Source organism: Canis lupus, chromosome 10 (assembly GCF_003254725.2).
Source record: "Canis lupus dingo isolate Sandy chromosome 10, ASM325472v2, whole genome shotgun sequence".
Taxonomy (NCBI): Eukaryota; Metazoa; Chordata; class Mammalia; order Carnivora; family Canidae; genus Canis; species Canis lupus.
In genome coordinates, this window is record NC_064252.1 from 38650746 (window position 1) to 38677619 (window position 26874).

The window sequence follows — 26874 nt, forward strand, 5'->3', positions numbered from 1 at the left end:
CACCATGAGGCCTTCCCCAGTTGAAGCTCCAGGATGAAGCCCTCAGTCCAATGGGAGACTGGTTTCCATTTGCAGTAGAAGGAAATATTTTTTTTTTTTTTACAAAAGATCTTATTTATTCATGAGAGAAACAGAGAGAGAGGCAGACACAGGCAGAGGGAGAAGCAGGCTCCCTGCGGTGATCCTGATGCACGATTTGATCCCAGGACCCCGGGATGGGATCATGAGCCAAAGGCTCAACCACTGAGCCACCCAGACATTCCTGCAGTAGAAGGAAATCTTACTGTAGTCCTTCTGCATTCTCAAAGATCCCTCCTTATCATCTACCTGTGACTTTCTTTATATTTAAGGGCAAAGAGTTGCTAGTAGCAACGTTAGAGCCCTTTGGATCTCAACCCATTGGAAAACCATGGCTCATGCATATACTAGCATGTCATGTTGTCTGCTCTCCTCCATCAGAAACAAAAACAAATTGAAACCTTCAGAGGGATATTTCTCAAAAAACTCAGTGTTTCAGTAGTTCTTTAAAGACCAGCGATGTTCTCTGAGCACACATTTACCTGGGTCTTTAGGGACCACACACAGCACTGAGGACCACAGGAACCTTGTCTTTGCTCTTTTTCTTTCAGGACAAAGACAGCTCTCTCTGTGACATTGGCCTCGATGTGTGTGTGGTCTCTGTGGCCCCTCTCATTTCCCAGTAGTTTCCAGGATCCTATTCTTCCTGGGTGTAGCTACACCAGCAGGCTTCAGCACCCACCAAAGTTGGAAGCTACTTGCAGAGTTCAGTCCAATCAGACTTGAGACGGTGCTCCTTTCTTCCTCCCTGGAATCTGTGTTCTGGTGGGAGGCGCCTGGGCGAATTTGGAAGGAAGCTTCCCCTTCCCTGTCCCTCCCTTCCCTCCTCAGGCCCTGGCCCTGCCTCCTAGCCCTCTCCCTCCATCGCTCAAGAATTGCTCCTGTCCCGGCAGGCATTACACTTGCCGCTCAAGCAGGGACTCTCAGTGTTTGATTCTTAGAAGTTTGGAGGCCCAAGAGGTCATCCGATTTAACCTCCTTATTTTGTGAATGGGATAGGGGGTCAGTAGGTCAGAGGGAGACTTTAAGGGGAGACAAGAGCACACAGCCAGCCCATGTGGGGCAGGGACCAGAGCCCAGGCCTCCTGACCCCGGGAGTCAAGGTCCCTTGCCAACACATGACTCCATCACCAGAACTCTACCATTCACCTTGCCAGGCTCTGGGGGAAGGGAGCCTTCCTTGTTTTGTCATTCTGCCTGGCAAGTGACCTTCTGCTTATCCTAAGCAATCACAGAGACCCCGAATTTGGGTCTGTCACACTCACTCTTTAAGCACAGAATTCTTGTAAGCAATATACTTAAGGGACACCTGGGTGGCTCAGTGGTTGAGCATCTGCCTTTGACTCAGGTCATGATCCCGGAGTCCTGGGACTGTGGCCCACATCAGGCTCCCCGCAGGGAATCTGCTTTTCCCTCTGCCTGTGTGTCTGCCTCTCCCTGTGTCTCTCATGAATAAATTTTAAAAAAATCTTTTTTAAAAAGTAATACTCAAACTCAGTTGTCGGCATGAACGTTGTTAAAATTCTCTAGGTTTCTAACCTTTAGTTGGGATGGGAGATAAGAGCAACACATGATAGCGACCTCTGATTATGTACTGGGCTCTGGGCTCTGCTCACAATTCTTCGTTTATTCTCAAAACCATCCTACCATCCACTGGCTATTCCCCCTGTTTTACAGATGGGGAAACTGAGCCTTGGAGACGATAAGGTAGTTGGCCAAGATCACACCACCAGGAAGTAGAGGAGCTGGATTTCACCATCTGATTATCCAACTCATGCCACTAAATCCACTAGCTCTAAAGGTGAGGTCCCTGGACCAGCTGGAAATCTGTTAAAAATGCAGATTCTCAGCCCCACCCCAGACCCGATGATTCAGAAATCTTAGGGTGAGGGGTTGGCACCTGTTTTTACAAGTCTCCATGTGATTCCAACAGGTTCACACCAAAGCCCAATAATCACTGTACTAGATACTGGGATGTACTAGACTTCCCAGCTGTCCCTCTGGGATACTGGATACCCCCAGGATCGTTGCAATTCACGAATCTGTACTATGTGCATAATACTTTACCCTTCTCATTTTACAACTATAAATCTGGAGGTCTGAGAGACTTTCCAACTTGTAAGTAGAGGATGGGGAGGCTCACTGTGGGGCAGACCCCAGAAGCCCTCACCCCAAGAAATTTTTCTAATCATTAGATACCAGTTCCCCTCTTACTGGTCCTGAGCCAGATCTGAAGATAAATAGCTAAGGGTCTAAGATAAATGAAAGCCACACTCTGTCCAAATAGATCAATAATGTTCTCTACTCTAACATGGATCTTCTCAGTTGACTGAGAACAGGTCCCTGCCAGCACTTATTTTAGCAAAGCTGTAGATTCTTTCCGTCCATCTTAAACATCCCAGTTTTTATCCATCACCTGGGCACCAGAGATCAATGATCTCACAGGTGTGGGGAGACGTTAGCGGTCACTGCAGCTATTAATATACCGATGGAAGAGAAACAATTTATTGTGGGATTTGTCATGCCATTGATCTGTTTACATACATGTTGCTGGAATAACAGGGTATGTGGCTATGTCTCCATGGGGAACAAATCTGACACCCTCACGATGAGAGGAAAGAGCAGGCAATGTTCATTTCGCATAACAAATCAGGTGAGCTAAGAGCTTAATGAGAGCCCGCCTCATTTAATCCACCAGAGGCTTATGAGTGACATTCCAATGTCTCTCTCCTCACCGCCTCCCTCCTATCCCTCACACACACATTACAGAGAACCTTCTCCTGGGCCACAGCGAGAAACTGATGTGAGAGAAATGCCTTAGAAAATTGATTTTTGGAAAACTTATGTCCAAACTATGCAAGAGGAACCTGGTGAAGCCACTTCCTTTTTTTGCAACATGTTCTGCATACAGTAGGTGCACAATTAGTAAGGCATATTGACGACTGCAATGTGTCCTGTCTCTCTTGATTGTCAAGGATGTCAGCTTGCTCCTGTTTGGATGCTGTCTGTATTTTACAAAAACAGTCCTATTTATTCATGTATCCCATTATTTATTCATTCATTCTTTATTCCTATGTACCAGGAATGTGCTAGAAAATGAAAGTCCAAAGAGGAATGAGTCCTCCATCTAGGCTAGGAGATCTAGAGATGGAGACTAACCAGCAACCCTGTAGAATGCCTCGCGGGCTCCAGAATACCCTCCAGACTCCCACTGGACATGACAGCACCTTGTGAGGGACACAGTTCAGACCGTAATGCTGATTTTAAGGACAAGGAACAACTGAAGGCTCTCTGATTAAAAGACATCTTCTCTCAATGAGATTCCTCCAGGAGCTTCTACAGATTGTGACAATGGAGTTTTGCTTTCTGAGCAAACATACCCCCCATCTCTTGCTAAGATACGGGTCACAGAAGACATGACTGTCACAGGGGTGACAAGTGTGCTCTGTGGAGCAGGTGACTGAAGGTGTCAACCATTGGGACAGGCTTTCTGCTTCCCGAATAGAGCCTGTTGGGACTTGGAAGTGATACTGCGGCTTCTACTAAAGTAGATGTAGCATTGCCTGAGTGGGGAGGGGGGGGCAGGAAGCCAGGCACCCCTCACTCCAATTCCCTGGGGGGTCAAAGTGGATGTGAGTGAGGGATGTCAAAGCCACCAGTGGCTTGTCAGTGGCTGCCTAGGCAGCAGCACACATGTCCCCAAGCCCTTGCAAGGAAGGTTGGTTTGGATGCTTAGGCACTGCAGGTAGAATATCTCAGTACGAAGGTGTGGGGAGGCTGAGAAGGAAGCTGTCTCCCCAGCTCCCTGTCTTCTTGAGAGGCCCATGGGCAGGAGTAACCGTGTGGCTTTTCTTGTGCTCAGAGGAGACTGCTGCACGTGAGCAACAGGTGCGCCTGTCTTTCCTCCTTCTGGTCCACATTTCATCACGTCACAGAAGAGCTCCTTACATGTGCGCAGCAGGTCAGGCCTCAGAAGGCACCGCTTCCCACGTGGAGCCTGTGGCCCTTCGCATGCCTCTCTGATGGGGGTTTTTATCCACATTTTAGCAAGGAGGGAGAGGGACCAGAAAGTCCCAAGTCTCACAGCTGGAAAGTGGTGGAATCAGCTTTGGATGCAGGTGTATTTCTAACGAAACCAAAGCGAGGGCAGACAGAAGCCACAGGAGCCCAGGCTGATGAGCCCGGGAGGGGAAAGGCCCGCGGCGGGTGAGTGCTGTGTGCTCCAGGTCGGGGAAAGCCGAACGAAAAGGAAACCCTTCTTAGGAAGGAAGCAGAATCTTCGAGTCATCTGGTTAGGTATTTTGTTTGTTTTTCCCTAAAAAGAAAAAAAAAAGTGAGTTTTTCTGCCTTCTTTGTTGACATTATTTTGTTTGAATTAAACATCTGCTGTGTGCCAGGCACTGTTTTGCACGCAGGTTTCCTGACGCCAAGTCTGGTGAATTTTTCATCCGGCGCAGCTGCCTTACCCCACCGCCTGGCTCCTTACCCTCCCCTCCAATCCCTGATGCTCTAAGTCATTCCCAACAATAAAGGACGTGGGGTTTGCAGGAGCTCCTGAGTGTGATCTTTCAGCACACCGGGTCTCCGCAGCCACGGGAGCTCAGCATGGCAAGACAGAATGCAACACTGCAAATACTCAGGCAAGCAAACCTCCTCTCCTTTGCCTGTCCCCGGCTGGGTAAAGTAGCATCCCTGAGGCAGAATGGTTTCATTTGCAATCGAGCAATCTCATGCCAGAGCTTTCTGATCAGCAAAAAACAGGCAATGCTCCTTTTCTCAGGAGCTTGCAGACATGTCAGTCTCCAAAGTCATTAATTTTCTCTCAAAGCAGCCAGGCATGTGGACAGAGGACTACAATAGAGCTCTCTCTTCCTGGAGTCGGGACCCTTGCGAAACTGCAATTTTGATTGTCACCGAATAAATCACCACTGTGTCATTTGGGGATACATACAAACAAGTGCATTGAAACAGGGAGAAAAGTGCCCTTCTCAAGAAACTCCCGTGTCCTAACAGGGTGGTTTCCATAGGCCCCCGTTCTTCCTCAGAGTCAACAGCAATGGATGAGGGTATAAACAAGACCTGCATCTTTCAAATGTTTGTTCCCAGAACTAAAAATCCCTACTTTGCATAGAGAGAAACCAAACCTGAGCTCGTCTGGCCTGGTAGCATCTGAGGGAATGCTCCTCATTTGACACCTGCAGCTGCTCATTGCTCATTTGGGAGAATTTCCTCCTGGCTCACAGCTATGTCAGGGACACCCTGCATCATCTCTTCTGAAAATCAAGTGTTTACAGAACCTGTTCATCCTGCTGTGACTTCCCGATGACCCATTGTGGGTGATCACCCCACCCCCACCCCTTTTGAAAAAAAGAGAACGTGACACCTAAGAGCAGCCGGTCAGGCTGTCTCAAACTCTTGCTCCCATTCTACAAATACTCAGGGTAAGAGAAAAACTGGCAAGAAAGGAATCTAGCAGTTCTCAGTCATTCTGTTTGCCTTGAGTGTCATTTATTCTCTGCCTTGACAGTAAGAGAAAGACACAGGAGTTGCCTTCCCTGGCTGTGCCTGGTTGCTGAGGATTAGCAACCTTGTGTCCCAGTTGGCTCTATATTTTTGCTAGGAATAGACAAAGCTGTAAATTCAAGTTTCTGAAGCCCCGTAAAAATCCCTGCAGAAATCCCTGTTGGGGGCACCTGGGTGGCTCAGTGGTTAAGCAACTGCCTTTGGCTCAAGTCGTGATCCAGGAGTCCCAGGACTGAGTCGCACATCAGGCTCCCCAGGGGGAGCCTGCTTCTCCCTCTGCTTATATCTCTGCCTCTCTCTCTGTGTCTCTCATGAGTAAATAAATGAAATCTTAAAAAAAAGAAAAAAAAAAAAGAAATCCCTGTTGAGATGGCCATAAACCCTTAATAAATCTCCTGCCTATTCTCCACACATCAGCTCTTTCTCTGATAGGCTGCTCTGGGCCATGGGGACACAGCTGCACATAGGACCCTGGTAAGAGTGGGGGGAAAGGGGGGTGATGACAGGCTGTATAAACCCTCCTGGTGAAAGATGTGCAGCCCCTGAGCCTGAGGAGGCCTACCAAGGGTGTCATCAGTACGATCCTTAAACATGGAGCTGGGGTAGGACACATGCTGTGAGGGTACCTTCACGGCTTTCCATACCGTGCTAAATCAACTACTTGGTTATGAGCACTGCTAACTATGGCCCCAGGATCCTGAGAGCAGTGAAGAAGGCGCACGGAGGCTGTCTCCCTTGGCTTCTCCCCTGCAAACCCCTCTTCCTCCTACCTACTCTGTATCTTACTGGGCCTTCAACTCCTTCACCTTCCCTGTTCCAGCCCAGCCTCCCTTCCCCAGAATTCCTGGATGACTGGGCATCCATACCAAATTTTCACTCAGAGATTGCCTTGTGATGAGATTATTTCCACTTGTATATAATATCTTCTTTTCTTTTTTTAAATTTTAAATCAGATGACAAACTCTTTAGTGCCGGGGGTTAGTACCATTTCCCTCCACTCACTTTTTATGGCTGAGCCATCATGCATTCATTGCAAACACTAGAAACATAATAGAATTTATTGGTCATCTGTTCAACTCATGTCTCAATCAGCATGTGAGGTAGAGATACAGACAATGTCCATGTGCAGTGAAAATAAATTACTCGGGCCATGTGGTCAGGTAAGGCCACCACGTGGTCAGGAAAGAGGCCCCTCCCCACTCCACCTCTGTGATGACATGTGTGATTTCATCATCAGCTGGCCTCGTGGTTCCTTTATGTGAAGGGAGGAGATTATTTCAGACCACCTGTGAAGGTCCCTTCCAGCACAAAAATTCTGCCAATCAACACTGGCAAATTTGCAGGATGGAAGCCCAGTGGCTGCCCAGGCTGCCTCCCAGAACAGCACTGTCCTTCTCTCTAAGGGGGGAGCCTCACACCTTCCTCCTTGTCAATCCCATCAGTTGGTCCTCAGTTCTGCCTTTTGAAGTCCCAAAGTCAGTTGAATCGCCTTTCCCATGATGGCTCCTCAGATGCTGGAATACCTGTGTCACATGCCACCCCGCTTCCCCATTAGCCTGTTCCAGCCCACCCATCTGCTCATCCTCTGACATGCTTCCCAGGCTGCCCAGCGCATGAGTCCTGCGCCGGGCAGGCCTCACTGGTGGAGCTGCCTACAGTACCCCAGATGGGCCGTCCTCCGCAAATGTGCTGAACAATGGGTCTATTATCCCCCTTGTAATGGACACTGTACTTTTATTAATGCAGCTTAAAATTTCACTAGCTTTTTTTGGCAGCCGTGAGCCATTTTTAGATCCAAATGAATATGTGGATATCTAAAACCTCCTTGCCCTTTCCAGAAAAAAAGCCAAGTTTTCTCCCCAGTTCTCTTAACAGGCATTATTTCATCGAATTTAATTGATTAAATCAAAGTTACTAGCTTCTACTGCTTATTCTATTTAAAAGGGTGGTTATTCATAATAGGAAATTTTGTTAAGAATGTTTTTATACTTTGACTATGTGGCTTGAATAATAACTTAATAGAAAAAAGGACAATTTTTAGTAGTTCCTTTCTTCGGAAAACACTGTTTTCTTTGTGGATAAGTGAGAGTTCTGATCTTTGGAACTCTGAACTAAAGATGAATCTGTTTTCTATGCACCCATTTGTCATTCTGTAGCATGTAGATTATTCCAAATGTATCACACTGGAGTTTGGAAAAACTAGGATAATCTGAAAAAAGGAACTCTGAGTCATTGAGTGATGTTTCTGGGGAGAGCATTCAGCTGCTTTCTAGGCTGCTTACTTGGAAACAAAATTAATTATAAGATTCACAGATGAAGTTTTGCAGTTATTGAATTTGTATACATTTTTCAAATTCATCTGTACTTTTTAAGTAAATTTATTGCTTAGGGGTTTGTTGGGACTTAAATAGAAACAAATCATCCTAGCCCTTTACAATAGTAACTCTAGGCTGGATTTAATTTTGAGAAGCATGCCAAAAACTTCTTACTCCAGTTTGCTAATTAATATCTTTACAGATGCAGTGGTGTCATTACAAGTAAAAGTCTTGAGGCCAAGAGGGTCCAACCTGGACAATTTGATGAAAATGTAAGGCCTTCATGCCAATGAAATATGAGGATGCCATCAAATTATTCAACCATCAAATAATTAGGTTTCAACCTGTTGTTCTATAATCCCAGTGATATATATTTTTCTTTCTAGAAAGTGAAATTAATCTGGAAAAACCTCCTTGGAAATGTTTGTGAAATCTTGTGGTCACCCAGATTAGAGCTGTTCTCCCCAGGACAAAATGAGCCTTTTCTCTGACACCTGTCATTTTAAGCTACCAGGGCTATATCTTGGATTAGGAAACATCACCAGCTGTTCCTGGAATGCTTGTGTGTGTGTGTGTGTGTGTGTGTGACATTTTGATTCTTGTTAGTACCATTTTGAAAATAACATGTTTTTCTTATAAATGTTATATACATAAAATCTTCACTGCAGAAAATTAGAAAAGTAAATAAAATATAAAAGAAGAAAAAGCATCATAGTCAACATTCTGGTATATTTTCTTATTACTTTTTTTTCTATTCATGAAACATGTAGGGTAATTTTGAAATAAGACATCATTTTGTATATACAAAATACAAGGCTGTGAGTTTCTTTTTTTCTTTTCAAATTATAAAGTAGGCAATTCTACGTATCATTTACTATTGTTCAAGTATCTGATGTTCAATGGCTATATAATTTCCATATATATGCACATAAATATATAAATATACATATACATATATCTCCTAATTTAGCACATTTGGGTGTCTTCAAACCGTTTGCTGTAATAATGCTGTGAGGAATATCTTTGTGCATCCATCTTTGACCAAGTATCTGACTATTTAGAATAAGTTCCAAGAAGTAGAGTCATTAAGTTTAAAGGAATTAGTGTTTTTTTTTTTTATGGCTCTTGATATATATGAACCTAATGCTTTTAAGGAAACTTTCCTCAGTACAAACTCATTTCAAGACTGAACAGGAATGCCTTCTCACTTTATACTTTGCAGCACTGAGTCTTATTTTCCATCTGTCAATTTTATATGAAACAGTCAATTCTCATTTTAATTTGCATAGCTTTGATAATGACTTGTGAGAAACTTTTCTATGTGATATGTACATAGGTTTTTTTATGAACTGACTTTTCTTGTCACTTGCCTAGGCTGTGAATCTTATTAACCTTTACCCCTTTTTAAGAGATCTTAACAGTTGACATTTTAAAAGCCAACTTTGGACTGCATCTGTTCAGGATATATTGCACTTGTAAACATAAGTTCATTGTGGCTCAAGGAGGGTTCAGGCTAGTGATTCTTTCCAAAGCACTCAATGTACTGGCCATTCAAGCAACAATTATTTCTTCTTTTGTCCTCACATCTCATTGGCTTAGATAGTATTCAAGCAAATTATACAATGTTAAGAATGAATTTGGAAACAAAGAAAACTTGCTTACAGAGCAATGATTCAAGGAGCAGAGCAGACCTGGATGGGCCTGGGTATATGTTAGAGAGGTCTTCAAGCCCAAAGAAGGATGCGGTGCACTGGCCCCAGCCAGTTTATCTCACAGGGGAATGGGGAGTAAGGGCTGATGCATCCAGCCAGTTTGGTGAGTGGAGCCAGGCCAAGAGGGTCTCCTGGACTTCATATGCCCAGAGGAAATTGACCCTAGGTTTCTCTTCATTTCTTCTTTCCTCCCTTTCACTCTCTGGTTCACCCCTAAGCTTTGAGAAGGTGAGTCATTCACACTCCCTTTTATTTTGCTACCAGCTCTTTGATGCTATTCTCCAGCAAGACTTCTTGCAATTTTTGACAGCCATTAGCAAAGTCTAATAATGACATGCAGCAAACTCATAAAGTTCTGTTGCATGAATAAGTAAGCAAATGAATAAATGGATGAGCTGCCAAATATGTTAATCATAAAAACACAACAATTACTACCCAAAGACTAATGTTCAGTCTCTAACAAGGGAAAAAAATACGCTTCTAGAAGATGCACACTGACAATCTATGGAGTGACAACTGAGGACATTTATGTCCCCCAAAAAGGGACATAAAGCAATGGCCCTGTCACCATGGCATTTTGGTGGTGAAAAAAGCCAAGTGGCTGTCCATATTTGGGGTTGTCAGATAGTAAGTTTATGTACTTTCAAAATGAAGACAATTTGTGATCCAGCTATCAGATCATGAGCAGAATTGATAGGAGAAAAAAATAGTGGGAAAATAAGTTGAGTAAAGAGAATGATGGAAAAAAAATCACTTGGAAGTACTGAAGGAAATCCTTTTTTGCATTGTAAACTGGGACATATTTACAAAACAAAAGGCAAAACAAATACTTTCCAAGGGTAATGTGTTCCCAGTTACATAGCAAACACTCCCAGCCACTTGGACAAGCAGGTGGGACACTCACCTCCAAACAGTAAGTGTAGATGCTGGGGATGCAGTGTTTGATGTCACATTACCTCCCCAAATGGCTTGCTCCATGAAAAATCAACTGTTAGCAGATATCAGGAAATGTGTCACATGCATTCTCATAAAAACATTTAGAAGGGATTTGCTATAAAACCTCAGTATAAACAGTCAACAGGAAGTTTCCAAGCATAAAATCATGGTAGAGATTATTTGCTTACCAAAGTGCATTTTATTGGCCTCTGAAATCTTGCTTCCCCTATACTTGCACCTTCTCTCTAGGTTCAAAATGATCAAAAAATGATCTCAGTTGTAAACAGAGGCATCAGGCATCAGAGTACTTGCCAATGGGATGAGCAGAAGTGAGGCATGTCATTTCTAGGCCACCTGGTATGCTCCTCTCTGGCTCTTTCTCCCCATCTGCCACCGTCAAGACCAGAGCTGCTTGAAAGCTTTGTGCTGAAGGTGACAGGGTCTCCATTAGCCCAAATCCCTGGATGATTGCATGGACCCGAGCCCCTGCATCCCCATTGGCTGGACTTTCTGTGACAAGGAAGTAAACTTCTGTTGGTTGTTAAGCCACAGGTGTGGAGCAGAGGGCCATGCCCACTCCGACATATCTTCTTTTTCTAGCCAACAGAGTGGGTATATCCCTGAACTATGGACAAGGAGCAGTGGTGGGCAGGAGAATGAGTCCACTAGATTATCACAGGCGCTAGGGAGGTAGGGCCTGGTGAGAAACCACTCAGAGAGCAGACCCAGCACTCTGCTACCCACTCCTGGCACACACCTCCTCTCTATTCATCAGTGGGGGATCTTTCTCAATGAGCTAATATAGATGACAGAGAACACAAATTTTTTCTCCAGTATTGAGGGACTTTGAGTTATTCCTCAGAAGACAGCTTGGTTCAAATGATTATATGGGTAATACAGTTTCTCCTTTTTCCTAAATCACATGTTTTATAATTTTGTCTCAAAGTAGCATTTTCATGAAAATCATCAAGAAAGTAACACTAGCAGTGTTCCTTAGATTGAACTGTGGCTCAAGATCAAGTGCCACCCTGCAATACATAGGAACTTGTTTCCTTTCTGAGTTTCACGAATCAAGGTGAAGCATTAAGAATATTTATGTGGATCCAAAATGATACTATCTTAGTTTGAGTTCCTCAGAAGCAGACCATGAGAGACATCAGAGGGATTCCTTAGTATTCCCAGGAAAGGCCCATGGTTGGGGAGTAGAAGAGAGGAGGGAAGAAAGCCAAACAAAGCTACAGTATCCACTAGAGACCCCTGGCAGCCAGTGTCCACTCAATGCCACAGGGAGTTTGGGGCAGTGGGGTCACATGGCAGAGTTGCCCTGAGGGTAAGAAAGCTCCAGTGTTTATAGACTCTCATACTGTCAGTCCTTTTATGAAGAGTGGACACCTCAGGGCAGCCCTTGTGTCCGGGGCTAGGGGAGGCCTTTGGGGAGCCAGGATTGAGGGGATAAAGGCAGAGCACTCCCAGTATCCCCTATAGACAACATGAATAGAGTGGGCAGAGGATTGTCCCACCCCAGTACTCCACCACCTTGTGCTGCTGTCCCTGGGTGGCTGCTACACACAAATTAGGTCACCCCACTCATCATTTTGTTCTCTCCAGCCACTCCAAGCCAAAGCTGAAGTGGAGGAGGGCAGCTGAGACATAGAGGGTGGCTATGGTTGGCCACCAGAAACCCCACTCATGGGGGCTGTGGGATCTGCCGGGTGGCAAGCCCTCCCCCCACCCCCCCCCGTAGCTGGCTTGGCGTTCAGTGTCAGTACTCTACAGAGAACACTTTTATGGATATTTTCATACAGGCTGAGCTTCCTAGGACTAACAGTCCTCTGTTTTACTTTGTTTTCTGCTCTGACTTCTGTTCCCTGGGCATGATTTTAAGGAGTCTGTATTTTTACATGAAGAAAAAAGAAAAGAAAGACAAGTTACCGACTTATCTACATATATTTTCATTTAAACCCTAGTGCCACCTTGTGAAAATTTATCAAATGGTGTATCCATGGTTTGTGCAATTGTCTGTTTTAGTTATAGTTCCATCAAATGCTGAAAAATAAGTATAATTTTACATTTTACCTTCAGAGCATGACCAGCATTCACGGAAAATTTTCCCCTTGCCTCACACTTTAGCTGGAGCTCTTAAGTGACAAGGTGGATATCCTTCTGCCAGTCTAGATGTTCAGATCTGGGCTCTTTGACTTGTCCTGGAGACCTTGACACCAGGTGAATCGAAGAGATGGCTTGCCAGGTTCCTAGCAGCCACTGCCTGGGTCAACCTGGCTGCCAGCAGAACTTAGGTCATAGAGAAGGTGGAAAAACCCAGAATGATAAAAAGGAAAATACTATCAATTTTCCAAGAAGATGATTCTCAGATATCGCAAGAGTGGATCTGAAAACAAAGTAGCACTCATTCAATTATTTATGGGACATATTTAGCTCGCTGGAAATATTTTGCAGTTTATAAGCAGAGCTAACTGAACCCTATTATTCTGTTTGTTTGCATGGCCTACATATTCTGGAAGAGAATTCTGAAGGAAGATTCTATTGCTGAACAAGCAGATGGGAAAGATACTACTTAATCTTTCTGAGTCCTGGCCTCTATGTGTCATTCCTCTCAACTCCCCACATCTGACCGAAAATAATGCTTAGGACCTAGGGTTCTAGACCTCTTCTCACCCAACATAGCATGCATGCCTTGAGCAATTCCTCTCTGTTCTAAAATTCCCTCATGTCTGAAAGCCTTTTGAAGAAGAAATGTTAAAGGAAAACAGAAACCAGGTCGAAAAAAACGATGTGATTGTTTTTTTCAGTTGGTCGAGTACCAACTACTAACCACTCCAAGTGCATTTTTCTAAAACTGTCACCCATTCTTTCTCAGGGACATGTGAAGGGATTTAAAATAAATGAAATCAGCGTTCTTTCTCTCCCACTGACACACGTGTTCCTTTTCTCAATGGATGGCTTTTCCAGGACCAATAACTACTAATAGAGGTCTATCACCAATTCTGACTGCTATGATTATTTTTGTCTCCAAGGGGAATATTACTTTGTAATTCAGAGCCTTCCGAAATTGCATCTGGCTCTACTGAAAAAAGACATTTATTGAGGGCTCCCAAGAAGCCTGCAACTTAATCTGAAACTATGATTAAAACATACACCAATCAAAGGTCCAATAGGATACAAGCGTGACATTCAAAACATTTCAATAAAAATGATTTTTTCAGTAATAGAAATAGCATATTTAATTTTGAGGGGCATAAATGTGAGAAGCAAATGAACATCACTCACGACCCCCATACTTAAGAGGTAATGACTACGTTGTATGTGTGTACTATATACGTATATATGTACACATATACAGAATTCCATTGAATGCAATTTCATATTTGCCTTTTCAGTTTATATGAAACTAAATCTTCTCATACCATCACATATTCCTTTAAAAAATGTGCATTTTTAGGGTGCACTTGTCATGAAGAGCTCACAGTCATGTGTGGCAATGTTGAATCACTATATTGTACACCTGAAACTAATATAACATTATGTTAACATAGTGGAATTTAAATAAAAACTTAAAATAAAAGAAAGGTGCATTATTTACCACTGACAGAATGACAGGAAGAGCATCTTTGTAGCCATCTCTCAGCCAAAGAAAGAAAATATTTGGATCCTGCTGAATTCCTTTGTGCACCTCTATCAGTCGTAAATCATTTTCCCCCACTGAGAGGCAACTGTCTTGCAGATTTTGGTGAATACTATCTTGTCCATTTCTTTATATCTTCCCCTCATGTATTTTGGTTCCTAAGCAAGATACAATGGGATTTTTTTTTGTACTTTTAAACTGAAAAAAAAAATGCCTTAGTTTTCTTTATTTTGCTTTTTATCTTCTCATTATTTTGCAGAGATAATATTCTGTTTGGAGGTTCATGAATGTGGATTTGTGCCACTTAGGCTGTTCACACTCACTACTACCTGGTGAGCTGTGAAGTATATCCACCAGCCCTCTAGTGCACTGCTGTTTCCTGTGTGTTTCCTTTAGAAGCATCATTGCTATTACCATTCTTGGCTGTGGAGCGTTTCTCTAGGAAACTATACCTGGAGTGGAATTGTGGGGCACTAGACGTTGCCCATTGTGCATAGATTTCATATAGCTTCGTGGACTTATTGTCAGACTCTCAGATTTTTACCAGGTTGATGGGTATAAAATATTATTTCACTGTGGTTTTAATTAACCTTGCCTGTTACCTAAAAACACAGTTTTCATAGATGCATAATACTCTGTCTTAAAAAGAGATCAAAACTTATTCATTTTCCCCTTATTACTGGATATACAGTGTGTTCTCAATTTTTCACTATATCAACAATGCTTCTCTGAATATCATTGTACATCAAATATCCTTTAATGGAGGAGAAGCTGATCACTATTCCTTAGGATAAATTTAGGAGGACACATTACTCCAAGTGCTTACACTGGCTGCCCAATTCCCTTTCATGAGGACACACCCGTTTCCTCACCATGGAGCCACTTCTGAGTGTGCCCATCTGCTTGCACTTCCATAAATACTGGTTTTTAAATTATTTAATAAACAGTATTTATCAATATGTGAACACTTGTAACTTGTTTAAATTTGCATGTTACTCCCTCACTGGTGAGTTCAGTCTTACCATTATATGTTTGTTGATTACCTTTATTTTTTATTTTGTGAATTATTAACACATTCTCACTGCCTATTTTTACACTGACTGTCTAAAGAAAGAGATAGCTTGACCCTTGAAGATATTGTCGTTTAAAACTGATTTTCGATCAACACAATTGCAGGATAAGTTCCCCTAAGCAAATGAGCTATTTTGTAAAATGGTGTATGTCCAGAGTGGATATTATTAATCAAGTCACATGGTACCATTAGGAGGATAATTATTATATGGACGCGGAACTTTCAGACTTTGGTTTTGATTTTAGTTTGAGCCAGGTTACCTGATAATGTTTCCTAAGGACTATAAACCTGGCATTAATAAGTTCAATGTTAAAGGTAAAGTATGTTAAAAGAATATTTTCTACAAATCCAGGGTGTGTGTTTAGCTGAGAGAAATCTCACTGGACCAAGATAGCTCCTTCCAATATACTCACACACAGCCTTGTGGCAAACTTCATAATTAAGTGTGATTATAGATGAGAATATAATTCAAAGCCTTGGCAATTTTCTACTAGGACCCAGAGCCATAAGAAAGAAGTTCACTCTAGCTAAGAGAAAAGTCATAAAACAAGCTGGTAATGAAGCTCATTTGCAAGGGAAATGCAGCATTTGTGTGAGCTGAGCTGATTGCTTTCCTTAAATGGGAAAAAGATTGTCATCTTTTCAACCTGATAGGAAGGCTCTGATATCTGTTTCAGGAAGACTCTGCCTGTCTCCCCAGTCTTCTTTCCCTCCCTACACTGGGGTGAGAAGGCCCAAGATGTTGACATGGCACATAATTAAATGGCAATCAACTCATAAATATGCAAGAATGGGGAGAAAATCATTAGTTTGAAGTCAAATGAAGTAACTATAAATCTGAGAGAAATGTAATGAAGCAATTAGAAGTCTGAAGACCAAGTATCTTAATATATCTAGAGTCTAACCTTGTTATTCACAGGATTGTCGACCCTCACACAACACAGGGACTAGGGGCACTGGCCCCCACATAGCCAAAAATCCACGTATAACTTTGGACTCCCCCCCAAATTAACTAACAGCCTACTGTTGACCAGAACAGAATAGTGCATTAACACATATTTTGTATGTTATATTTATTGTACACTGTTTTCTTACAATTATGTAAGCCAGAGAAAAGAAATTGTTAAGAAAATCATAAGGAGGAGAAAATACATTTATAGGGCTCTATTTTAGAAAAAAATCTGAGTGGATCCAGGTAGTCCAAAGTCACGTTGTTCATGGGTTCATTGTAGTTATACTCTATAAAGTCACCTCAAACACTAATTTAGTGAATACTGAACCTCTGCTGCTAGAAGAAATACAGAATTAGGTTTCTGCAAGCTTCTGGTCAACAGATCAATACATCAACTTATTTTCTGTGTGCTTCGTTTTAAGGACACCTTATTTAATATACACTGTTGAATCATTGACATTGAACTCATGGCTAACAGCACTCTAACTCATGCGGGAGCGAAGCACATCTCACACTCCTGTGTTCTTCATAAGGCATCTCTCAGCCCCCCTGTGCTTGGGAACACAGGCACCACTTCAGCACAGCCCCGAGGGCCATTTTAAACACAACGTCACCAACAAAGAGTTCAAAGATGCAAACAATTTCATAGTATGAAATAGCCTGGGAAGAAGATGCTTTTTTACAGCATGAGGGTTGGAACAAGAAGGCAGACCAGTGCCTTGTCCCACCTGGATTTGGAATGAGCACATGAGTCAACTCAAATCCCCTGCACCCTGTAACATGTCTGTGAACCACCAGGAAAGCACCCAGAGTATTGATTTGGTGACTGCAAATAAACTTCAGTGAGTGGGTGAATTCACAAATACAGAGTCCATGAAAGATGAAAGATAAGGACCGACTGTATTTTTACTGTACCGTTCCATCATGGCAGACATTAGTTGTTTCAGCCTCTGTTCCTCATTTTTTCCTGATAATGTTACTTAGTTTTTCCTGAGATGCTCGCCTTCCTCCACAGTGAGCATTCCCGACAATATTTCAATTAGTAATCCGGTTCTCTTATGACCAAAGGATGGACATGCCATTCAAGCCAGACCAGTAAGAATATCCATTCTGGGCATGTGAATCTTGAGTTGAGTGATACCTGGAAAATGGTTGAAGCTGATTCATGCAGACAGTGGCACCTACAGGACTTGGTCCTTTGGTTCCTACGCTCTTGAGCCCCACATGTCCTTTTAGTTTCTTCCTTGACTGTGAGCTACCTCTCCTATCCTTCCATTAGACTCCTCTTCTGTTTAGTTAGCCAGAGTGAGTTTCTATTGATTCTGCCTAAAGGGTCTTGACTAATACACATCCTGAAAAAGGGTGGGTGGGAAGGCACCTGTCTTGTTTTGTCTCCTTCCACACAACTGTACCAATTTCTGCTCAAGGAAGCAGGCTCCTATTATTTGCATATTTTAGGGCCAGGGAAAGTGGCCTTCAAATGAAATTGTGCGTAATTACAATATACAATACATTTTTAGTGCATATGTTTGGCATTTTTTTAAAACAACAAAATACCCATTGATGGAAAAGGACACAAAGTATGCACATCAATCTGGCCATCTTCAGTGACATCTGTTGATGGGTAAACCTCAAGAACCTCAGAGAGCCTGTCCTCTGGTTTCTTTCAAGAGTATTGAGGGCATTGGGCAGCAGCTGGTGGAAAATAGAAGGTTCTGGAAAACAAGGACTCCTATCCTCTTCTTTCTTAATGCCTTACCTCTGGTGAGTAAAGCAAGACCTCTATTATTACTTCCCATTTAAATGAATGGCAAAATTCAATATATCCAAAATTGCTTTAGTTAAATGATTGGCCTTATCATTATTGTTGTTGAAATGGAAAGTTAGGTTTATAACATGAAAGGGTACTCCCAGATATTTTTATATGAAAGGTGATGATAAAATTAAGCCAACTGTTTTGAAGGCACATGTCCCTAAAATCCTTGTGAATCTATTCATCCATTTAATGACCATTTAACAAGTATCTGCTGTGTTATAGGCACTGAGCTAATCATTAAGGACACCAAGATTCATTCCTTGAATTCATTCCACTCAGTACTGGCTGAGTGCTTCTGCACTCAGGAAATCCAAGCTTCTGCCTATAGGGGATTGCTCATTCTGGTGCAAGAGGTTTACATGTAAACAAATGACTGGAAAACACTCCATTCATGTTACTTTTGTGGGCCTTGGCTACTCAGAGTGTGTGTTGAACTAGCAACACATCACCTGAGAGCTTGTTAGCAATTGCAGGAGGTGATGAGGAAAGAGGTAGTTTAAAAGTAAGTCTGGAGGGACAAGTAGAATTATCAAGCCAGGCCAAGAGTTTTGCCTTTAGGAGTGAAGAGCTTTGCTTTTCAGAAAAACAAGTCCGGCAACTACACTGAGAATTAATGGTAGTATGGAAATTTGGGGTGACAAGAAAACTATAAACTAGACAAAAGACAGGAAGACTAGGTCCATCAATCCCAAGGCCTTTCTTATTTCTATCACACTGTAAGTGACTGTACTTTCCAGATACAGTCCTTTTGAGCTCCTTCATTGACAATTAACATGGTTCTAGAACCTACCATGCTGGCTGTGTTACCAGGCTGTGCGGGGGGCTTAGGATGAACAGTTTGTAGATTTGCCTTTCCAAACACCTCCAGTCAAATTGGCAAGGTTGGAATGTTGAGTGTGTACCTGTAAAAGATGACTGTAATACAAGAGTACATACACCTAGTGCCAAATAAAAGGTGGAGTTGGTAAATGCTATGGGAAGAAGGTGATGTCCCTTGGCCACAGATGTTGAGGGGAGTCTTTAAAGAAGGTGGGGCTGGAGGTGGATCTTGAATGACCTCTCCACTCCTGTCAGGAGAAAAAAACTCACAGGCTAATTCTTACTTGTTCATTCAAGGGCAGTTCTAAGACTATAGGAAGAAACATGAATGAGGCACAATTATAGACTGAGGATCTCTACACTCTGGTGAAGAAATATTGCATTATTTAATTTTTCTAAAACATATGAAAATCCTGCCCAAGTCTCATTTTCCAGGAGGTAGAGGAACTTCAACTAAGCTCTGGCATTCTTCGAAGGGAGTGTATATTGCTTCCATGCCAAACTTGGGATTAGGTGGAAAGCTACGGACCTAGGGTTCCACTCCACCTGGAGGGATGGACCATCCAGCATCTCCAGGCTGACGCCCTGCCTCTTTCTGGGATACTGAAGTGGTGCTTCAGCTGCTCCCATGCCTGCAAATCTGTCTTCTATCTCCTCACCCCAGGTCTGCGTGGTGCTCCTTCACCTTGCCTTTTAAACAGGGTTGAACTTCTATAGTAAGTGGAAAAAAGACCCCAAAGATGTCCAAATCCCAATCCCTGGAACTGGGAATATGCTACCTTATGGGCTGAAAGGGACTTTGCAGATGTGATTAAGGATTTTGAGGTTGGGAGATTATCCTGGGTTGTCTGGGTGGGTCACTATAATCACAGAGTACTTGCAGGTAAAGGGGGAGGGGAAGGTGGGAGAATCAGAGAGATTTGAAGATGCTACGCTGCTTCTTTTGAAGATGGAGGAAGGGCCATGAGCCAAGGACAGAAGGTAGCCTCTAAAAGTTGGCAAAAGAAAAGGAACAGATTTTCTCCTAGAACCTCCAGAAGGAACGTAGCTCGACTGGCACCTTAATTTTAGTCCAGTGAAACCCATTTTGGACTTCAGACATCAGAACTCTTAAGTTAGTGGATTTGTGTTGTTTTAAATCACCAAATTTGTGTGAATTTGTTATAGCAGCCATAGGAGACTAATACAGGCCTCCTTTCCTGAGGAGGAGCAGAGCGGAGGAAAAAGGGAATCAAACCTCCCCATTCTGTTTCTTGCTAGAGTGTTAAAACATGAGTCAGGGACTTAGCCCACTGTCACACGATGTGGAGCCCAGCCGCCTCGGGAGGGAAGCCTGTTCTGTCACAGAAGGAGCTAAAGGCTGTTTCTCAGAGATGTTTTGGAAGGAGTTCCTGCTTTTGTGTGTGTAGGAGGTGGAGTGAGGGGGAAGGGTTAGTCTAGAATGTCCTCTTCTGTGTTTTCCATACCTGAGTTTCCATTATTTTGAATTAGAAAAGAAAGACTGCTTTTCTTCTTTATGCTCAAATAACAAATCCCTTGTTCTAAAAGCTGGATCTTTTTTTGGTTCTTTTTGCATTTGGAGATGGTAATGTAAGCTGCCAAGATGGCTTATAATCCTTTATTTGAATAACATTCAAATAGCAAAAGGGGCTTACTTACACCACACGTGGTATATGTGCTAATCGGGTTCATTTTGCATTTTCTACAAGAAGGATTTTTTGAGCATTCCAAAGCAAGCCAGCATCCTGAGATCCAATGAACCCCATGAGTCCAGCTGCATTGGGTCTGGAGCCCCAGAGTGAGATCTGAGGAATTTTTCAGCCTCCTGAATTGTAGGATGCTCTCTGAGAACACCGGGAACTCGGGTTCATTCCCCACATATGCCAGGCGTGGAGCTGGGACAGAAGTGGGAAATACGCCTCGTGTGTGCTGGGGGCCTTGTGAGCCTCCCTTCTCTCATCTGTCAAACTGGAATAACAACACCTGGGAACGTAGGGTTGTTGATAGGACCAAATGAGTGTGCAAAGCACAGCGCCTGGCAGAAACCGAGTTTCCTGGATCCGCCTTGTCCAGCTTTTGGTGCTTGTTTCCCATTTCCAGTGACTAAGTGTCCATCTCCTTTCCAGGCAGGGCCAAGGCCTTCAAATTAATTGAGTATAGCTCGTTTTAATTTTTCTTCCTCAGAGAACTTGAACATTAAATGTGCTGCCCAGAGAGGGGCATGATTAACCCAGAGGAAAGAGGGTCAAATGATGGTGGTCTGGGTGCAGAGCGGCAGGGTAAAGAGGACACTGGCCTGGGGAGATGGGGCTGGGATCGGAGGACATCCCTGGACAGCTCGCTCAGCACCACACAGAGAGTGTACGTAACTACCTTCTGTCTCCTGGGGGGTGGCCTTCAGGCACAAGGGAGCTGAACAAACAGGCCTGGCTCCGTCCAGCTTTCCCTTGAGAAGAACCAGGGCCTGCCCTACTAATGGCAGCCTGCTGGCACCCTTTTCTTGGCATATATGGCACCCCAAAACAAAATAAAAACCAATGACCTGAAAATGGAATTGTATTTCTTCTTATTCTGGGTAGCTGCTTCTAACTGACACAATGATCCCCACACCTTTCCCTAAACACAAAAGCCCCCCTGTCTGCCGGTCAAACATGCTGGTAGGCCTTCCAGTTCAACTCAAGCACACTCCAGAGTCATTTCCCAGCTCTCAGGAGCTTATGTTGCCTCTCTCAGCCTTGATTTTCCCAAGCGAGGCTGTTAGGCTGGGGTCACAACGTTTTGGGGGGACTCCACTGTTTTTTGTTTGTTTGTTTTTACCTATAATCTTTAGACTATATGTAAAAACTGAGGGCTCTATAAGGAGCATTCTTGAGCTAAGGACTTTTTCTGACTCTCCTGGGCTAATGAGATGTGTGGAAGGTTGCCCAGACTCAGAAAAATGTCACGTCCTCTGTTTGCAGGAGTGCCTGGACTAGAATCACCACATTTTTAGCCCCTTGAGCTACTGACCTGTCCTTTTTTTCCCACGATCACTCCCCACTCAACACCAGATTGGACCACCGGTAATAAAGTAGTCAATCCACAATCTCCCACTTTTAACAGGCAGGAATTCCAAGGATATCATTTCTACATCTCTCTGCATGCCCCGAGAAAATTCTAAGCTTCCCCATAAGCCTGTGTTTGTGCGCTTACCCCTTACTCCTTCCTGGTAGACAGACTGATGCCCTGCCCACTCACCCACCCCCAAAGATATCTATGTCCCAGTTCCCAGAATCTGTGAATTTGTACCTTCCATGGCATAGGGGATTTCACAGGTGTGATGAAGTGAAAGCACCGGGATGGGGAGATGATCGTCCCTGAGCCTGATGTCATCACAAGAGTCCTGATCAGGGAAAGCGGGAGGCAGGTCAGAGTCAGAGAGAGAGAAAGAGTCAGAGAGAGAGAGAGAGAGAGAGGTGACAAGAAAGCACACAAAGAGACAGCAACTTGGAAAGGACTTGCCCACAGGGAGTCGGCTTGGAAACTGGGGAAAGGGCCTATGAGCCTGGGAACACGGTGGGGGGTGGGGGTGGGGTGTCTCTAGAAGCCAGGATAGGCAAGGGATGGCCTCTCCCCTCGGGGCCCCGGAAGGAAGTGTCAGCAACTTTCTCTTAGCCTGGTAATACCGGAGTCAGACTTCCATCTACAGTAGTGTAAGATAATAAACTTGTGTCATCTGACACACTCAGTTTGTGGTGACTTGTACCAGTAGCCGTAGGACACCAATATGCTCCTCCAAAGTAAAATCAATACATTCCATTCAATAAGAAGATATTTTTTTTTTAAAGATTTTATTTATTTATTCATGATAGTCACACAGAGAGAGAGAGAGGCAGAGACACAGGCAGAGGGAGAAGCAGGCTCCATGCAGGGAGCCCGATGTGGGATTCGATCCCGGGTCTCCAGGATCGCGCCCTGGGCCAAAGGCAGACGCCAAACCGCTGCGCCACCCAGGGATCCCGAAGATATTTTTTTTCAAATAGCTATGGCTTCGGACAATTTGGGTTCATAGTAATCAAGCCCAAGCAGTGTAACGTGTCTATTCTGAAACCACTTTTTAAGGAAGGATGGAGGACAGCGCTTGCTCCAGGTCCCACGGTTAACGAGGTGGCACACCAGCTCCAGAGGTTGAGCCTATGGGTTCCTCTGACTGTTTCTGGGAAAGGTGACTCAGTCCCTTCTTCCTACTGCATTTTGTCCCATGGCTTCTCCTGCATCTGCTCTAGTAATGTTGTAACTCCCAAGCCCACCCCACATGCGCCCAGGCACACACACACACACACACACACACACACACACAAAGAGGGAGTTTTCTTTAATGTCACCCCTCAATTGAAATCACCTTTCCAGATAGAATGATGCCTAAATTATCTCAGTTTCAACGTAATTCAGTTAAAAGTCATTTCTTGAATTATGCATTGTGTTGGCTCCATACGTACAAAGATGTGCAGGAGCTATATGCACCTTGAGTATATCAACCAGATGGGGTGAGAAGAGAAAGGAGAGGCTGATCTTAGTTTTATTTATTTATTTAGAAATATTTTGCTTATTTATTAATGAGAGACACAGAGAGGGACACAGGCATAGGGAGGAGAAGCAGGCTCCATGCAAGGAGCCCGATGCGGGACTTGATCCCAGGACCCCGGGATCACGCCCTGAGCCAAAGGCAGATGTTCAACCGCTGAGCCACCCAGGCGTCCCTGATCTTAGTTTTATTACAAAGGTGCTCAGATAACAAAATGCTACAACCTCCCTAGATGAGGGCTTTGCTGTCGCCTTCTAGAAGCCTCCTTCTCTTGGGTTCTATGAACAACCATCTATCTCTGAGGCCCTCAGGATCTCCTTCCCTAGGGTCGCCTTCCTCTGGCCCCTAATGGAGTCCAGCCTGAGGCAACCTTCACTGGTCCTTTCACACATTCTCTCTCAGAGGTAACCCACCCTCCAGACCCAACCTCACAGCTCTGGGCCAAGATGACTGCTCTTGGATGTGGATGCAGACAGACATACACAAGTCTGTCCTTTTCTCATCCAGGCGGCCATGCACCTGCACCCCACCTCTGTCAGTAGCTCTGTCATTTTCTGAAGCTTGAAAGTACGAGTTGTACAGGACTTGTTGCTCCTTACCTCCACTCAGGTCCTAGCCCACTGCTTTGTTGCTCATTTTTACTGTAGCTCTCATGTGCTGAATACTTGCCAAGGGAGCCGAACATTGTAGTCCATCATCTTATCATTTCCAGAAAACCCTACGGGATACGAGTATTAATTCCATTTTAAAGAGGAAGAAACAGACACCGAGTCAAGTCTACACAAGCTGCCACACAGCAAGCCTGAGAGTCAGCCCAGGTGTGTCTGACTTGATTTCTGTGTTAATTATGTTTTTAATTTTTTTTCTATTTTATGATATTTTGACATCTCAGGGCCTTGTGGGCCTGGGGAGGACAGCCCCTCCCAGGGTTAGCTATTTCCTAGAGATAGCAAACAACCAGCCTCAGAACATTTCTTTGATATGCAAACTAACCAGTCTGGAGCCTGGAGGCCCCCCCATTCACTTCCTTTAGCAAACTGTCACACACTCAGACAATATACCACCCCCACCCCTCCCTAATGCACCCCTGAGCCAGATACCAGACAACTGGGGACCACCCCTATGGCCAGGTCCTACTGAAATTACTCAGGCTATGCCATCCTGAGTTTATTCAGCATGCCACCCCTGCATCACCCATTTCTTACCAGGAAAACCACAACAAAGGCCCTGGCCCCTGCCTCCCCCTCACTTCTGCCTCCAGACCCACCCTGGTACTTCCCCTGGCAACCTTGCAACACAGGCATGCCCCCACCCTCTTGGGAACTTTGAGTGATGACTCTCCTTTCAAGGCCTTATCTCCCTGTCATCTTACCACATCCGATTAAAACAAAATCCTGGGGACATTTTAAAACAACTTCCTGTTTTACCCTGCTTCTCTCCATGTCCCCTGTGCTGATCTCTTAACCCTGACCATTCTCCTTAATTTGTATGTCTAGTAGCCGCCTTCATTTCAAAGCAGGATCAGAACCAGCTCAACCTTCATTGCATGTTAGAATCACCAGATGAACTTGTAACAAAGCCACACCTCCCTCACTTCACCCAGAGATCCCGAATTACTTGCTGTGCAGTGGGGAAGTCTCATACTTGGGAGGGCATCTCACTCACCCGAAGGACTGATTAATACAGACCGTGGCCAAGTACTGCGGCATACTTCTGGAGGACAAGGCACTGGCATGCTGAATGAAGCAGGAGTGGGGACCTCGGCTTCAATGTCCCCTGCTGTCATTTACTAGCAAGGACCCCCCAGTCCCTGGGAATCTTCTCTCTGCTGTAAAATAAGGAGACCACCTGCCAGACTTACCTTGCTGGGAGCCATGAAAAGCCCATGAAATCCTCGTTCCATTCTGCCCAGAGGAGGGATGGGGGAGGCAGGGACACACAAAGTATCAGCAGAAACTGAATTGTCCCATAATCAGAGCCCTCGCTCACCAATTTCTCCTGTTTATAAAAGGCCATTTTTAGTTCTTTTTCTTTTTCTTTCTTTTTTCTTTCTTTCTTTCTTTTTTTTTTTTTTACCAACCCTTTATAGTTTCTTTAAAATAATGCTATGAGGGATCCCTGGATGGCGCAGCGGTTTGGCGCCTGCCTTTGGCCCAGGGCGCGATCCTGGAGACCCGGGATCGAATCCCACGTCGGGCTCCCGGTGCATGGAGCCTGCTTCTCCCTCTGCCTGTGTCTCTGCCTCTCTCTCTCTCTGTGACTATCACAAATAAATAAATAAATACCTTAAAAAAAAATTAAAAAAAAAAATAAAATAAAATAATGCTATGAAAAAGCCATGTATAACATTGACCTGAGGACATCGTTAACTACCCCAAGGGAATAGATTTCTCTGCTTGCTGAATATCCAGGGCATCTCCACTCTCAATTTTTCATATATTCCTGTGAGTTGTCTCTCCACTGCTGCCCGGGAGGCAGACGGATCGCACGCTCAGTGGGGACTCCGCTTGTTTTCCCACACTCTCCGGGATGAAATACAGACACGCTGTTCTCAGCTCCCCCAATTTTCCTGACTGAGTATGTTCCAAATCATCCCAGACCATCTGTGAATTGGCTCACACTAAATCACTCTGTCTCCTTATCTCCATGGAAGCCTTCTCTTTCAACCCCTTCCTTCCCGGGACAGCGTGTCCCCAGCTCCTCCTCTGCACAGCACTCAGGGAACCACAGGATGCAGAGAATGGAAAATCCCGAGAGCAGTGTCCTGAAGTGTTTCCAGCGCTTCTGCCTGAAGCTAGGAGACTGTCTTTGATAGGTTTGGAAGAAGGCTCCAGAATGTAACAAACCCTACAAGAATCTTAAGGGTCTCTACTCTTATGAATCTTTCTAGGATGTGCTTTTCCTTTTAACTTGGGTCCCTAAGGCTGCTGGGACCTGCAAATTCAAATCCAGCTAACCTGATGCCCAGGATCCTGCCAGGGTCAGGAAATGGTAACCCACCCTCTTCTGAAAGGGACACAAGCACTTGAAGGCAGATTAGTTCTCATAGTTTATCCCATGGTTTTCAAACTTCAGTCCCTGGAGTCCCCGGGGGGTTCCCACAGAGCTGTCTGAATCCAGCCGTTAAGAGAGCAACTCCCTCCCTCTCTACTGAGTGGTGGTCATCTTTCATACAGTCTGTTTGAGATCTTGTCTGACCAAACGGAGTGCAAGGAGGAGTGAAAAGTGATCCTCTTCAAAATAGTCCCCTTTCTCCACTTAAAATATTGTTTCATTGTTTTTAACTGGAATATACGCAGATGATTAAAGAAGTTAAATAGCAGTGGAAACATGTAAAGAAAAGTGACAGTGGGGTTGACAGGCCTATTCAAAACCATGAGACCATCTCCCGTGTTCAGCCCCATGTCCTGAGCCTGCTCCAGAGCTGTGGTTCACACCTGAACC

General features: G+C 44.1%; 1 long non-coding RNA gene across 1 annotated transcript; it reads right to left on the reverse strand.

Annotated features, from left to right (window-relative positions):
• Positions 1 to 2561: 2561 nt before the first annotated feature.
• Positions 2562 to 26381, reverse strand: LOC112669681 (uncharacterized). The gene is made up of 3 exons (XR_003142440.3): positions 25292 to 26381; positions 24030 to 24148; positions 2562 to 4393 (listed from the first exon to the last, which is right to left on the reverse strand). It is a non-coding gene; the product is annotated as an uncharacterized LOC112669681 (long non-coding RNA).
• Between the last annotated feature and the right edge of the window lie 493 nt (positions 26382 to 26874).